Raw genomic sequence first — 16,963 nt, 5'->3', positions numbered from 1 at the left:
CAGACAAAGGAAGGGGCTTCTGCAGGCACTCCAGATCCGCCCAGCTCCTCCTCTGCACACCAATGGCTAGGCGTGGCTGGGCTTGGGGGATAGTGCAGGCCCGCCCACCCGTCAGGAGAGCAGCAGACCTCCAAGTGCAGCCAGGATGGGGAGGGGGATGTAGTGGTCTCTAACCCGCTGCTCCACTTCACTGAACCCGGAAGCCTGGGGGGTCCGGAACAGTCTGAGATTTGGGCAGAGTGTGCTGAGCACTTACCACAGGCTGAGGTCCCTCAGGAACCTGCGATCCCTCCCTGCTTGCAGAGATATTCAGTCCTCCAGACAAAGGAAGGGGCTTCTCCAGGCACTCCAGATCCGCCCAGCTCCTCCTCTGCACACCAATGGCTAGGCGTGGCTGGGCTCGGGGGATAGTGTAGGCCCACCCACCCATCAGGAGAGCAGCAGACCTCCAAGTGTAGCCGGGATGGGGAGGCTGATGTAGTGGTCTCTAACCCGCTGCTCCACTTCACTGCACCCGGAAGCCACAGGCCGAGGTGCCTCAGGAACCTGCGATCCCTCCCTGCTTGCAGAGATATTCAGTCCTCCAGACAAAGGAAGGGGCTTCTGCCGGCACTCCAGATCCGCCCAGCTCCTCCTCTGCACCGCTCAAGTTTTTTGGAGGTTTCAGTCCATGCTCAGTAGGCTCCAAAGCAGGGTGGCATGGCGGGCTGCAGTTCATGGCAGCTGCAACCAGCAAGGCGGAAACTGCCAAGAGCGGTTTTTCCTTTTTAAAAAAATTTTAAAAAGTAAGATTAAAAAAGACTACATATATATTATATATATTACTACTAATCTCTGTTAGCCTAACTAAAAGAACAGTTTGTGCTTTCATTGTTTGATAATTGTCTCACAAATACCTGGTAATCTGAACAAAAACTACTTTGAAGACAACAATATACAACATACTAACCACTATGAATCCCCTGTTATTCTGTTTTGAAATTCTGTATCATTATCTGTAGTTTTTCTTTTTTATTTTAAAATAAAAAAATCTCTATGAAGTGTGCTTGAAGCATGATAAAAACTACAGTGAACATTTAAATAAAAACATATTACAGTGAAAACTATGCTGCCATTATGCCCCTCAAAACACCCCCTTACTTTGAGTGTGCTCATCCTCTTGTTCTCTCCCCTTTCTGATACAGCTACCCAAGCCTCTTAGGTGTCTTCTAATGGCCACATTAGTGTCCTAAATCAGTTCAAAACACTTCCAGCAATTTCTACACATGGAATATTATGGTGCCTTATCTACCTTATCCACCAGAACTGACACCACACAGCTTCTGTTCTGGCTCTTCCTCAGTGTAAAAATGATCATAAAAGGTAAAAGTTTTTAATCCATTCCTGACATCAAGCAACCATAATAGTACAAATAATGACATTTAGGAGGGAGGACTTGCAAAACTGCTTCAGAAGGCAGCAAGAATGAGAGGATAATAGTGCTCTAAGCAGTAGAAGACTTGAGGGGATTCATGGTTAGTAGTAATGTGTCTTTCACTGTTTCAAGTTCTTTAATGTAAATATTCATGATGTGTTTTTATCTGAATTCATCTCTCAAGAACTATGAACAAGGAACCATTCACAAAGTTGTACAACACAGTACTGTTTGTCAAACATCTAAGCCAGGTCAAGTATCCATGACTAGGCAGTTAGCTGAATACTCTACACTGGTATGCAGAAGTTTAAATTAGTAAACCAGACACAAGTGTCTTCCAAAGAACACGTTTCAGAAAGACCCACACTGTGTTACACTGTACACATAATTTTGGAAAGAGCACAAATCAGCTAACATTCGCCAAATGTTTGCTACATCTTCCCTAATGTTTTTATATGAATCAAGTAGCTTAACCCAGACAGAAAAACAGATGAGTGTTCCATTTACCTATAATACAAATGGGGAAGGCAGAGAAGTTTAAGAGCTTGTTCAAGAGCTGGGGATATAGCTCAGCGGCACAGCACCTGCCTAGCAAGTGCAAGGTCATATGTTCAATTTCAGGTACAAAAAAAAAAAAAAAAAAAGAATTTGTCCAAGACCACACAGTAAGATTCAGAGCCGGGATTTAAACCTATGTAGTGTGTCTGCAAAGACTGCAGTCAGCCATGCTTGTAATGTATCTTGCATAGGGACACATACAAATATATAAATGTGGTACTCTATTAGCTGGCATGCATACACACACATGGACCAATGAACCACATTAGCAATGGCCTCGGTGCGGGGGGGGGGTCAGAAAATAAAAAGAAGAGCTTGGAAACAAACACAGGGCCTTAAGTTTATTTTATAACCATTTTTTAAAGATGGTATGCACATTAGGCAAATTATGGATGCTGGGGGACAGCTACAGGGTTGTTACTTAATATCATCTTTTGTGCTTGTGCCTTGTTTGTGTGTCTGCTTTACAAAACAACTCCCTGTCAAGCTAAAAAATCTATGACTTTGAAGACCATAGGTGGGAGAGGTTAAGTGACTTAGCCAGGGCTCACAAGTAAAATAGACAAGGTTATAGCCTGGGTCACCTGGCAGGTGGACCCCATGTGCTCTGCTGCCTCATGGTGCCAAGAAGTCTGTGTGGAGTCATCTTTAATGGACTACAGCATGGGGACAGACCCAGCCTCATTTATCACTACAGCTTGGCTCCATTTTACCCACTGGCTTCATCTATGAAAAGATATATTTCAATAAAATATTTACATATCACATAATTTTCCCACTGATTTACATGCTAATTTTAGGGATCCATTCCCACAAAGATATTCTAGACTCACTATATATGGACAAATCTCAATTAAGAATCAAATCATTAATCAAAGAGCACAGCAGTCAATGCCAATCGAATTCTCCCACCATCCATTCCCAAAAATATAAACCTGGGAAAACAGCCATGGAGATTAGATTTTAAATCAATACCTACTAAAACTTAGCCCCACTGTTAGCTCTAATTTTCCTACATGTGCTCTTTGCACAGACAGATTGTCAGGTGATTGTCTCCAGGTGTGCAGCAGCCCATTCCAACTGGGAGAATGATGAAAATCCTATTAAATAGGATTCGCCAGCAGGCAAGACAACCATCCATTCTGGTTGATTTAAAATATTCGTCAAAAGTTACTTGGCAGGAGACCCATGGTGTCTCTTATGTGGTGGTGTAGCTCTACCCTGCTGCCCGTCCTGCACTTTGCAATTATGGAGTAGGGGACCAGCCACCAGGAGGAGGGGCTGAGACACACACTGTAGGTGACAGCCCTGGAGCATAATCTTCTGTCCACAACCACAGCTACCCTGTGTGGTCACAGGGGAGTTCCTAAAACTCTAAGCCTCCATCTCCTCACCTCTACAATGACAGGAAACTAATCCACATAGACAAAGGCCGGTGGAAGGACCAAATGAAAGGTAGGGTCATGCTTTTTTGCTCCAATTCAGTCTTCAGTTATCAGTTCTCAGTAGGACTTAAGCAGAGTAGATAACTGCAAATACATACACTCCTTGAGAGAAATAAAATAGGAATGCTTTCTTCAGCTCCAGTGTACATATTTTGAAGTTATCCAAGCAAAAATACACCTTACCCTCATGTGTTTGTTTATTGTCCTTTGCTTGATCTCTTTGCTGCTATTAGAGCTCCTAGAGAACAGATGCTTGCAGTATATTTATGTAATGGAAAACTATTTTACAACACTCTTAATAACAATACTAATTAAAATTTAAATTTCTTTGCTTCACAATGAATTTATATCATCTAAATTAATCCTTAAAAACTTTGCGTCCTAGACATTACCACTATTATTCAATGTCTAAAGAGGAAACAAATTCCATGGGGGTAAGGAGTTGGCCCAAAGCCAGTTTGTGTATATGGGATTGGCTGCTATCTCTAGAGTTCTTAGAAGAATTCTTGCCATTTTCCATTCTCTCTCTCTCTCTCTCTCTCTCTCTCTCTCTCTCTGTCTGTCTGTCTGTCTCTGTCTGTCTCTCTCTCTCTCTCTCCTTTGCATCTCTACTTTCCTTAATGTGGCATTTGATAATCTGATGTGAGAAGCATGACTGAGAGAATGGGGTTCAGGGCAGATGTTGGAGTGTGCAGATTGGGAAATAAATACAGAGTTTATTTGCTCTATGATATATAGGTAATCACATAGCCACTTAATGATCTTCCAGAATAAGCCTGCACAGGTGTTGATTCATCCCACAGAGGGACATGAAAACCCACTGATGGAGTTTTTATTTGGCAAGAGCAGAAATCCCCTATGCTGGGGAGACACTGGTATGTGAATGCAAGCACTCCACTAACTGATTAAATGCGAAGTTATGCTAAATCACTCCACTCAAAATGAGATTGGCTTCTAAATGCTCCCGGAGGCAATTAGCGACTACGTGCATCCAGTCAACAGAAAACACAGTTCAGACTTGGGCAGCAGTGGGCGGCAGGGAATCTGGAAGAGCAACATTAAACAAACCCTTTGGCGTGCTCCACCTTACTCAGATTTTCCGAGCATTCAAAACTGCAGCCTAAACCTAGAGCACCACTCTGTGAACAAGATGGAGCACGGCAGTGCTCCTGTGCACAGAAGTCACACATTCACCCCTGTCAGCGTCCCACACGGATGCCACCTCCCACAGGAGTCTCCCCCAGGTCAAACAGTGACAAGAAATCCCCTCTCCATCTTGTTTGGGACATTATCCACACCAAAACACAGCCAGACATCATCTCCCCATGGAGCATCTGAGACCACACTGAGGTGCCCTTCTGGACTTTGCACCTCCCCAGCCTGTAACCTTCACCTTATTCCTCTTCGTTTCCCAGCATCCAGCTCAAAGCCTAGAAGGCAAAGAGGCGCTAAATGCCTGGATACTATTCTGTCACCTGAATAAAAAGAGTGACATTTGGAAAGTTGTAGCATCACGGAAAGAACTGCACAATATCGTGCTGAGTGTTGTAAGTCAGCAGCAGAAGGCAAACACCATCACGTCCTCCCTCATGTGTAGACACCAAAAAGCTGACCTCACAGAGATCAGAGTGCTGGGAAAAAAGGGGAGAGGAAGAGACAGGGAGAGGCTATGTAATGACGGGGTGCAGTGCACAGTGGCACAGCTATGGTCGACAAGTATTAATTGAAGATTTCAAAATAACTAGCAGAGAAGATTTGCCAAAATGAAGCAGTGATAAATAGCTAGGGTGAGAGATGCCAATGACCCTAATCTGATCTTTATACATTGCACACAGATATTGAAATGTCACAGTGTATATATATTTTGTATATATATTATTATTTGCATATATATTATGTCCCATAAATATACAAAATTGTTATTTGCTGATAAAAATCAAAATGTATTTTTAAAAATATTCTTGAGATTTCTACTAACAAAAACACTGTCAACTTGAACTGAAGGGAACAGAAAGAATAAAATGAAATGAAAACCCCCCAAAAGTCTTCAGCTCTGCAGGCAGGAAACGGACTAGTAAAATTATTTGTCTGCAGCTGAGCATGGTAGTGCATGCCTGTAATCCCAGCACTCAGGAGGCTGAGGCAGGAGGTTTGCTAGTAGTTCAAGGTCAGCCTGGGCTACATAGTGAATTGGAGGCGAGCCTAAACTACACAGCGAAACCCTGTGTCAAAAACAACAACCACAAAACTACTGGTCTGCAAATACATGTTGTCCTTCATGAAAATGGAGTGGTGTCTCCAAGGAATGGGAGTTACAGGCACAAAAGGCGAAGGGTTGCTCCCAAAGCATGAAACCCAATGAAGTTCACACAGCTTGATCTCAAAGCTACTTGGGACCGGTGACTCCAGTCCTCCTTCCGTTTCCTCCCTCCACAGCAGGTGCTCCATACTGTCCCGCCCCTGTATGCTGGACTTTGGTTTGTTTTGTGTTTTTCTCTTTTTCCTCTTAAATAAAAAAAAAAAAAAGAAAGAAATAGACACTTATCTTCTAGCTTCACAGGTCTATAGGTAGAGCAAAATTTCCTCCCAAAATTGGTCTCACCAACAGCTGAATTAAACGGTTTGAGTATTGTGTTGTGGAATTTTCCCACCGATGAAATTAGAGATTTTGGACTCTGAGCTGACATTATATGCTCACAGCTTTTGTAGATAGCGGTGAATTTACTTTGCATGTGGGACCAACACGAATCTTTGGGGCCAGCAAGCAGATTTTGGGAAAAGTAGAATAACGCAGATGTCTACGAGCTAATGTCAGAACTGTGAATACGTCACCTCATATGGCAAAGGGGATTCTGTTAGTATGACTAAACTGTAGACCTTGAGAAGCAAAATTATCTTGGATTGCCCAGGCGTATCCAGTGTAATCAACAAGAGATGGGATACAGGGGAAATCCTCTTCAGACTCCCAGAATGAAGTTAGTCTTCTACCAAGAAAGGTGAAAGACTCTCCCAGCTGTTGCAGCCTAGTTGGCATCCTAGGGACAGATTAAAAAAGAAAATAATAGAAAACACACAGATTAGAGAGCAGAGTTCTCAGGTCTATGGGCTCACACTTATGTAATGAATGATAAGTAAAGCAGGATCAAGCCTCTAGCACATAGTTAGGGCAAAAAATTTTTTTTTAACTCATTGCAAACATTTTATTAACCATTTACAGTACAAGGCTGGCTCCGAAGTATGGATTCCTGGAGCTTAAAGACTAACCAAGCCTGGCTCAGAGCAGCCTTGCTCAGATCAAAAATAGCATGGACTCCCAAGAGTGACTGTGTAGACTTGTGCAGCGCAGAAAGAAAAGTGATCCAGTCTGTATTCGCTTCACCACGCCCAGCTTCAGAATGTCACCAACATTTTCATAAGTACAAGGTAACAAATCTGCACTCTCATTACATCTGTAGATTGCTATGTGTCACTAACAAGGCTTGAGTTATCTGCCCAGGGAACACATGGATCTCTTTCCACAATGCTGGTTCAGTCATTCTAAAAAAAATCCTTTTGTTGTCTTCTTAAAAGACTGTGTCAAAAGAACACTGCCAGGTATTTTCAGAGAAAAATCCCAGCCGCCTTACTACCACATGCAACCAGTCCACTTCTCTGCTTTAACCTAAACAAAGGCCCCACCACAGTGAAAGTACCCTACAAGACCAGTAATACAGTAATATGGCCCACGGGTAGAGGAGGTATTTACAGTGCTTAATAACAAGTACCTGGCCTCCCACCTCCTGGAATGGACACTGGCTTTAAATCCCCAGCACTCTCACACCCACTCACAGGGTCAGGACCCTGGTTCTGCTCACTGGCTCCAGTGTCACTTAGCCCATGCCCTCCTCTCCAGCCTTTCACCACCTTTCAAGACTTTCTACTGGTTTCTACCTTTAGACTTTTATGCTTGGTACTATTTCCTCTGCCTAGACTTCCTTGTGCCCCCACCCATTCCTACAGGAGGCAGTCTATTCATGTGGTCCAGTCTCTGCTGACAAACCACTTGCTCAGGGTGTGCATTCTCTAAAACCACCACCTCTCCAATTAGATCAGACCTGCCTGTATTACTCTCATTTATCAGCCTATACATTTCCTTCATTGTACACAGACAGTTTAACTCAAAAATGATTTCAGAAATGACTGTTTCCTTCATTACATTTTAGAGCAGGGGCTGCCTCTTATTTACTCTTACTGGTAACCCTACTGTTAGCATGCTACCTAATACAGGAAAGGAACTTCAAAAGGGGAGCTAGTGTTTACCAGGCATTGGTGTACCTGCTCTCATAAGCTGCCTCTGAATCCCCATAGCCACCATATGAGGTAGCTTCAGCAAGGATCTATTGTTTAGATGAGAACAAATAGAACTAAGGAATCATCCAACTCTCAAAGCAATAAGGGCTAATGTGGATCCCAAGCAATAAAGCTCCAGAGCCCATCCTTTTAAGAACCACAGAACACTGTCTTTATAAATGCTCACTGAGTGATTTCATGAATTGTAATCAACTTTATAATGGGCAGGGCTGGATAAGCTCGCTTACAATGTGACAGGATTTCAAGACAATGTAACGGAATTAACAATAGTTAATATATTGCGTATTGTTTTCAAACAATGAAAGCACAAATGTTCTTTTTTTTTAAAAGAAAACAGAAAAAAAGGGTAGAAATGACATAGAATTTCAAGAAATAGTAGGAAATTAACACTAGTTAATACATTGATATTGTTATCTTAGAAGTAGTTGTTGAGTTTGCAAGATCTAGGCATAAAAATGATGAAACAATCAAACAATGACAGCACAAACTGTTCTGTTTGATGAACTAACAGGGATCAGCATTACAGTTATCTACCTTGCATATATACACACACATACATTTATATATGTAACCCTACAGACATATCTTTTCCTTTCTTCCTTTTCTTCTTTTCCCTATCCCAGTTGCTCTTTCCTTTTGAGCCCTTTCTTTCCCTTTCATTATTAGTAGTATACTTATCTATCATATACATGTAACCTTTTCCTTTTTTCTTTTCTCCTTTCCCTCATCCCAGTTGTACACCAGATATTGTGAAAGTGAAAGGGGAAGAAAAGATGCACTTCTAACAGGAGACAGCCATAGTATCTACTGTGTTCAGGTCTACCAGGAACATGAGGGATACAGGTATACACACAGGTAAAGGGACAGATAATGGCTGAAGAGATCTCCTGCAAAAATGACACAGTGGGCCTATAGTTTCCAAAGTTTTCGCAAATTTGTTACCCTTTAACTCTCCACCCAAATCCCCAGGGAGCCATTTTATGACCAAACCAAACATTTCTCCACCACGGCCCCCTGATGCCTCTTCCCACTCTCAGAACACTGCTGCACATCTCAATAAGCTTCTGGACCAGGACCCAAGACAACTAGCAAAAGTGACCCCCAGCCAAAGGCCCATCAGGTGGACACTCCCCTTGACCAGCACTCCTTCCCAGCCTCTCCCCCATTCAAAGGAAGAAGTCCTTTTACCTTGAAATAAAAATGCTTTGCTGCCATTGTGCAGTCCAGACACCTGAGTGACTCCATGGGTGGTGTTTACGAGGTCAAGTTCGCTGATAATGTCCATCTGAAGGTCGGGGTCCAGCCCAGAGCCAACCACTGGAAAGCAACAAAGAGCTGTTTTGGCATAATAGGCAGGAGGCTAGCAGCAACACAGAACAGAGACCACTGAGGCAGGGCGTGGTGGGGAACACAAGGAAGTCAATTGAGACTCTGTGGAGAGTTCTTGGAGAATAAGGGAAAACACCACTGCCCCACTGCCCCTCTGACAGCACAGTTTCTCTGTACCTTTTCCCAGTCCCATTCCCCATTACACAGATAATCCCCCCAAATCCTAAGAGCCAAACATTTTTTCAGAATTCAGCATGCATCATATGCCATAACTTAGGCTATATTCTCAGCAAGGTCTGAGTCAGCATCCCACTATCAGAGTCTGCAGTACTTCTGGACTGAAGTGTATGGTGTTTTTCTCTAATTTGCATAAAGGATATAAACAGCCTAATATCCATTGAGGTTAGGTTTTGCCACTAAGTGAGTTCAAGGCAGGATAGGCTTTGCTGTCTGGTGAGTTTTTCAAGAAATCTTTTGGTGCTGATTTTTCTGATTTGGGAACTGCAGATAGGTGCTTAGGGCTGTGATCCATCTGCCTCAGAGAGAGCTGCAAAGGCAAAATCTAGCACCATCACCACAGTAAAGTCCTATTCAGAACACAACTTTCCTATAGAGGCAGAAAGTAGAGAGGGACCCTGGTCCTACTAGAAAAGAAACAGTGAAGTGGCTGGCCAGAAAAGAGAATCTCAGATTTGTATTTCTATCCAAGGGGATTCCTGATGGAACCCTAGATCCTAAAAAGTCTTGTTGCAGAACTTCAGTAAAGAGAAATTGGACCCTGATCTCCCATTTCCTGGCCTGAGAACAGAAAATACCAGAGGTGTTTCTTACCCAATCTGTATTCTGCGGAATGATCCATGCATGACTGCAAAATGATTTCAAATTACATAGGCTAATAAGACTGCACATCACTCTGAGGAGCTGTCTCAGCCATTCATACAGCTGCATCTATCTACACTTAGCATCTCAGTAGTGAAGTTCTGATTGCACAGTTAGAAATGTTTTAATCAGCAACAGCTGTCAACTTTCATCTGATGGTAATGCAGACACCGAGACTGCATTATGAGAGCTCACACCCAATTTGTCCTAAAGCACCTGGGACAATATTCATCAGGACATCGTGAGCTGTCACAGCCTCACCTGTGCTCCCACATTCACCTGGCCCTACACAGGAGGGGAGGGAAGTCTACCCCGTCTGCCCTACACAGGAGGGGAGAGAAATCTACCCCGTCTGCCCGCTTCCTCTTTTCCTGCTAGGAAACAGTGACTGCTGCACAGTGAGGTTTTTGTCCACAGAAGGCTGCTCAGGAAGGGCTCTTCGGAGGTGAAACCTGTCACTGCCAGGACACAAAAAGGTTAAATGGAAGGTATAGTGCACATCACTGCCTTTGCTGTTTTTGCCTGGCTTTCCCTTGTCTCCTAAACTGAACATCTGAATTCTCTCCTGTGGAATACAGCCAGTTATGGGGCCAGTTTAAGCCAAGACAACCGCTACTTCCACGGACTCTGCAGTCATCTATGTAATAAGTTTTTAATGGGTGTCACCAAGGGTGGACTATGAATATATGAATGGTGGGGCACTGAGGATGATCTCACACAGCCTGCAACAAGGAGCCTGACCGCTGTATCACTGGAGGCATTCAAGGCTTACAGGTAAAGGAAGAAGGGGACCAGTAATGCTCTGACTAGTTTCCACCTGCTCACTCCTGCTCATCCTACACACAGACCCAGTTCAGAAGCAGCTGCTCTGTGCAAAGCAGATGTCAACCAGCCAGTTTCCTATTGTCCCGACTCCGGCACCCAGACCCACACTGCTTTTTTCTAAGTGAGCTCAGGTGCTAGTAGTTCTGTGATCACCTTGGAAAGACAGGCATGGAACTAATACTTCAGTTTGACCTATGGTGTTCTACTCCTATATGGCAGAAATTAAATCAAGGATGATCTCAAAGGACTTCCAAGCTGTTCCTTCTCTGGCCAGGAATCTTGAGAGTGGCCTGGCGAATGTGCCCTTCACTGGACACAAGAGGAAGGAGGTGTCCCTCTGGCCCCAGTGCCTTGCACAGGTCCTGACACCTTATAGGCTTTTAATTTAGAACCTGAATAATTGTCTGATGAGTGGGTTCATGGTCACTGCTCTGGGAGAACAGACATCAGAGCAATGTGCATATCTGGGGACACCATGAGAGGTCGAGATGGCATCCAGGCCAAGGCAACCTTGTGAGGAGACTACAGTTGGCTGAATTATTGGCCTCAGCCCTTCATTTCTCCACACTCACACTCTGTGACATGTGGCTGGGAATTACTCCCACTAGAGTGACAGGAGGCCTCCCCACCCCCTGACTGAGCTCAGCAGTGTAACCAGCGTTGGTTATCAGGATTTTAGTAACATTACACAAGTATAGGCTTCCATGTGCTTGCGCAGAGGGACCTGACTTCCTTGTACCTCTGCATCGCCATGAGAAGAACACGGACCTGCAGGCCCACTGCTCCAGGAAGACTAAGACACGGGGTGCAGGCCCCCACTTAAACTTGGAACTAAGCTCCACCAAGTCTGGCTCAGGTAAATCTGACCTACAGATACATGAATCAAAATAAATGACTGTTATTTTAAGTCCGTGCTATGTGACAGTACTGTGGTAGTAACTGATGCAAGGTCATCCCAAAGATACCAAATCTCCCAGACCAGGAAGCCCTGGATCGCAACAGCCTAGGAGGCACTTAGATTCTCAGAACCGACCATCATGTCCCAATAGTATGTTGAGTCCTTCTCCTAAGGTGAACACACAGTACCTCAATCCAGAAAGTGCTGCAAAAAAATGCTAAATTAAAAACCCCATGCAGCCCCATCTCTTCCCTCTACAGATTAGATCACTTCTTGGAAAAATTATTTCTCCAATCCTTTGTCTCATCTGTGAAAGTGGGGTGGTAATAACCCTCTTGGACTCCCGCGGTTTCCGCAGTGACTCAGGAAACACTCCCCACAGCTTAGACTTGGGCAGAATTCATGTCCAACTTTGGACTACCTAACCTGCCTTTTTTAAAGGTGCATCTTCCTATTCCACTCCACCTTGCTAGTCCTAGTCCCCAACTCTTAGAATAATGCGGAACATTCAGGTCACCCCCTCCCCACAACTGTTTTGTTCTTTTTATGAAAACATCTCATAAGCACAAAACAATGCAAAATAAATCAATTAGGCTTCTGGGTACAATTTTCTCCTCCGCCTTTAATTGGTGGCCTTCAGGATGAAAATGCCCAGAGCCAACAGCAGGATGTATAAAGGGTAGCACTCTGCACAGCACCTAGGGAATCAGGAAACCTATTAATAAGGCAGTATTTACACGGCCCCTCCTGAACCTTACGGAGCACGAGAGTGTGAGTTCCAGGAATATTTTTATTTTAGTGTTTCTGTTTCTTCTCCAGGCACGGAGCTCCTGCCCTTTCCTGGGAAACTCTATTATAAAGTTTTCTTCTTTTGACATAAATCCCCACAAATGGCTGAAGCTGGGAATTAGAATGAGGCAGGATAAAAAGCTCCTGGGAGGAGATATTTTTAAAATATGGAAGGCAGCTTGTCAGTGTTACAGGACAGTTGAGGCCCCGCCCTGGGACTCAGAGCCTTGGTCCTGATGGGGATACCTACTGCCGCTGGCCACTCTCAGCCCTGCTCTGGGGGTGTCCGAGCCCAAAGCCCACTCACCCACTTTTGATGTCCAGCACCTAGGCCCCCAAGCAACCCCTCTTGCTTCTGGCTCAATTCAGATCTATTGCAGCTTATGGCTCCTGGTGACAGCTATTTTCCTGGTCCATGAGGAGTAATATGATGCCAGAAAGATGCTGTGAGACCTCATTTAACAGCAAGATTTCATGACTGCTTGATCAGTTCTGAACATCCCAGAAGCAATTTCCTTGAAGAAGCTGCTCTCTGTTTGTTTCAAGTGAGCCGATATTTTACATTCCTGGAGGCCGGAGGATCATTTTCACAGCTCGATTATTCAGTCCATAATTAATAAACCACCTGGGAATGGCTTCCAAAAGAAAAAAAAATCTCTCCAGTGCAGCAGGTGGCAGCCCAGAGTTCCCCTGGGCACCTGGGACTGATGTTTCAGGAACAGTACTCCCTCCACTCCCTAGCCTGATGACAAAGCAAACAGGAAAGCAGTGGAGAATAATCCTTGAGTTCAAGTAACTCACACTTCCAAACTCATGGACACCACCATTCCTGTAGCCTCCAAGGTTTCATTATCAGTGATGTACCCGGAAGTCCCAGATTATTTTTTAATCCAGAAACAAGAACAAAAACTGAAAAACAGCGTCTCCTAACTTAACTCCCCTCTGCTCTCCAGCACGCTTTCAGAATAAGAACACTGTCCGCAGCCTCCTTAGGACACCTGTCACTAGATGCTCTCATAGGTAACTGCTGCCACACTGCAGTCTTGCCTTAATTACAATGTGCCTGATACCATCCACTCATTTCCATTAAAAGGCAGTGATTTCCCAGAAGCTCGCTAAATGAGCCACATGTTCATTTCATCTAGGACTGTTCACATCCCTCACGACAATTGTCTCACTTGAAAAATAAACTTCCCAAGCAGCTGTTTGGGATAAACTCATCACCAGACAGCCTTTGCTCCCTACAGAAGTGGCTGGATGTGGGAATGTGGGTTTCCAGCAAAATCAAAGAGGCTGTCCCCAGAATGCTACCTGCATATTCAAAAAAAAAAAAAAAGTGAGTTTAAAAATGCAAAGTTATTTCCTCATTGTCTCCTTGAGTTTCCTGATAATTTTTGTATAGCAAATATGTGATCTCTGCTGTTCAAATAGCAAGAGACCTTGCAGCACTGAAAAGCGAAGTTCCCCAGGCAACTGCTACAATCAGTGAACAGGTCAGGCCACCCCAAGTATCTCTGCTTTGCTGAGTCCTTGCCTGTACAAGGTGCTTCCCATTTTACCCCTCTGAAAGCCCCAGCAAGACACAGCTCTGGAATGTCACTTTCCCTGACCACCTCCACCTTCCCCCAGAATTAATTCACCCCTTCCCACTCTCTATTTCCTTCACGCAAACTTCTTAAAATCCCATCTCACCCCATCCAGCTGTATAATGAATGTGCTTCCCAGCTGCTACCTGGATTCTCAACTAAACCCTAAGGTCCCAGTTGGGAACAAGTAATTTCCTCTTTATATGATATTGGGTAACTAGCAAGACACTTAGGTCTTTGTGGAATGAAGAAGTAAATACATGAATGAACCTTCCCTACCACCAACGTTTTACAAGACTGAAAGGTCTTGGCCATAGGATGGGGAAGCCAATAGCATGCTTAAGGATGTCCACAGCAATGCCCCCTAGAGAGACAGTCAGTGCACTCCTGGTTGAGGGGACTTGAGTGGGGATCAACTTCTCAAAGCAGTAATGATCACAACAGTCCAGGACACGTTGGACCTTGATAGGCACTTGAGGCTGCACAGTGATGCCATCTGGCTATTTCCAGTCTGCAGATCTTCCCTGGCTCTCCTTGCTCTGGGGCTCAGCTTGGCACCAGCCTGGCCTCTCCTCTACCTCCTCCTGGGAAGCATCCCTGCCAGTGCACTCTAGCTTTTGAAAGATTAACCCACCCTTCCCCAAAACAGCTACTCTAGGACAACTTGAGTCTCAGGGCAGCTGCAACCTAGGTAGCTCTGCTGGATAGAAAGAAAGGGGAGAACTCTTCTGTCCTTGGAGAAATGTCTCTGTGATGCTCCAGATCAAGCAAAAAGGAAAGCTCAGTCCCAGCTGGAAGCTTCCAGTGCCCTGGGATCCCTGGATCCTACCGCCAAGAGGGGCTCCTGGGGCTAGGGCAGACAGAACCTTTGAACCAACCAAGGGCCAGCGCCCCTCCTGGGCCCCTTTCTGGATAAACTTGCTTACTGGCCAGGAAAGAGGCTGCACCTCTGGAGAAGGAAAATCAGGGTGCCATGGGGTAGAAGATGGGTCCAGGAAATTGACATGCATGCATCCTGGGATTCAAAGTGAGTGGCCCACCTGTCCAGAGCAACAGGCTTCAGGCTTGGAATGAGAGTTCCAGCAACTCCGAAGCTCCTACTTTTTTGCCTATTTTTACCCTGCCTCAGCTCACCAGGTTCTCCCAGCATCTCCAAGTAGCACCTTATAGAAAGCCGCTACAGCTGGCTGGAGCCCCTGGGGACTTGGGGAAAGGGAGCCTGTGGAAGTCAAAGGAGGTGTTCCTGGAGTTCCCACAACTGCGCCCCTGAAACAAAGCAGAGCAGGGACATGAGGCAATTAGGTCTGCTGTTCTTGCTCTCCCCCCACCCCCATTCGCCCTGCAACCTGTTATAGCTCCAGAAAATCTCCCCATAGTCTCAGCTACTCCAATCACATGGAATAAAATTGTTCTGCCGGTCCTTGGGGCAGAAGCCGGGGAGAGCAAGAATACAGCGAGTGTTGCCCTGGGAGTCTGCGGGGACGAGGAGAAAGCACGGGTCTCATTCTCTGGTCCCCGCTCCCCACTGTGCCCTCTCAGGCTCAGCTGAGCCCGCCAGATGCCCGTGTGCCTCTCAGCAGGTTGGGGTCCTGGTCTGGCTCAGGGAGCAGTTTGCCCCCTACTTCGGACCCTCCAATTTCCGGGACGCGGGGCTGGCGAATCCGCCCAGCTGCAGGTTTGGACCCTCTGGAGCCTGAAAGTTGATTTCTAGCACCGCGAGGCTGTGACCTCACGGCTGCATCCCTCACTCCCAAGCGCCAGCAGGCAGGCGCGGCCCACGAGTGGAGGACATTCGTGGTTTCCCTGGTCGCCCTTTCACCCTGAGCCGGGCACAGAGATCTAAAGGACCAACCCGTGCTGCTGCCCTTACCCAGGCCGGCGCCGAGCCCGGGCCAGGTCTGCCTGCGCCAGTGTGCATGTGGGCCACAGCCACGGGGCGCCCCCTCTCCGCTCCCAAATCCCTCCAACGCCCAGCCTTGCTTACCTGTCCTGGCCGTGCACACGCAAAACCCTAAAACTAAAAGCACATCCATGGGCATCGCTTCCGAGAGTCCCCATCGAGAGGGCGCAGCGAGGCCAGCAGGAACGGAGGTGCCCGGGTACTGAGGCGCGCGGGGCTTGGAGCCACCAAACTTGCACTCAGGCTGCGGGGAGGAAGCTGGGCTGCGCCTGGCGCTGCGCTTGCTCTCGGATGGGAAGCCCCTGCATGGAGCCCCCGCCACCCCGCCCCCTGCGCGACCCCCACCGCGGGAGGCTAGGTTGGTGCTTTGCTGCTGCTGCTGCGCACTCCCCCGCGCAGGGTGGGAGCGCAGGCTCGGCCACTTGGGCAGGTTGCGCTCTGCGCTGCAGGCGGAGCTGGTCTGCCTCCGGCGCCCGAGGAGCTCAAAGATGCTGGTGCAAACAAGACTGCTGCCCCCCACCTGGAGCAGCGGAGCCTGAGTCCCGGGACGCGGGGCGGTGAGGGAGGAGCCAGAGATCAGCCGCTGCACAGTCTCGGATTCCACGAAGCTGCACTCGGGGCTGTCGCCGGCTGGAAGTTGCCACAGTTCACCGGCCAACCCAAGCCGCTGAACCCACGCAGCTGGGGGTTCTCCTCCGGAAACCCGGGTCCAGGGGTGCCAGTCCCTTGCTCAGAAGTCAGACCTCTGGATCTGGTCAGGGTAAGGACCAGAGGGTGCGGTGTCTGAGTCCCTGCTCAGCGCCCAGACCTCCTGCCTCCTTCAACTCGCCCCTAGAACTGGGTGCAGATTTTGGGGTGCAGGAAGAGGGCGCTGAGGTGGAAGGAGCAGTAAAAAGGGTCCCTGTGCTGCTGGAGCAATCCACAGCTGAGATTTGGGGAGTCTGTTTGCAAACCTCTTTCTGCAGGGCAGATGCTGCCTCACAGGGGAAA

The 16,963-nt window shown here is 46.5% G+C and overlaps 1 pseudogene; it reads right to left on the bottom strand.

The window, feature by feature from the left end:
- The window catches only part of LOC100728572 (protein kinase C-binding protein NELL1-like), a 609,835-nt pseudogene extending 593,566 nt beyond the window's left edge, over positions 1-16,269 (bottom strand).
- Positions 16,270-16,963: the final 694 nt, after the last annotated feature.

The sequence above is a fragment of the Cavia porcellus genome, unplaced genomic scaffold, assembly GCF_034190915.1.
Source record: "Cavia porcellus strain 051 isolate PalLab524CR breed Dunkin Hartley unplaced genomic scaffold, mCavPor4.1 scaffold_9, whole genome shotgun sequence".
In the NCBI taxonomy this organism is placed as follows: Eukaryota; Metazoa; Chordata; class Mammalia; order Rodentia; family Caviidae; genus Cavia; species Cavia porcellus.
This window is presented reverse-complemented; position numbering and strand designations above follow the sequence as displayed.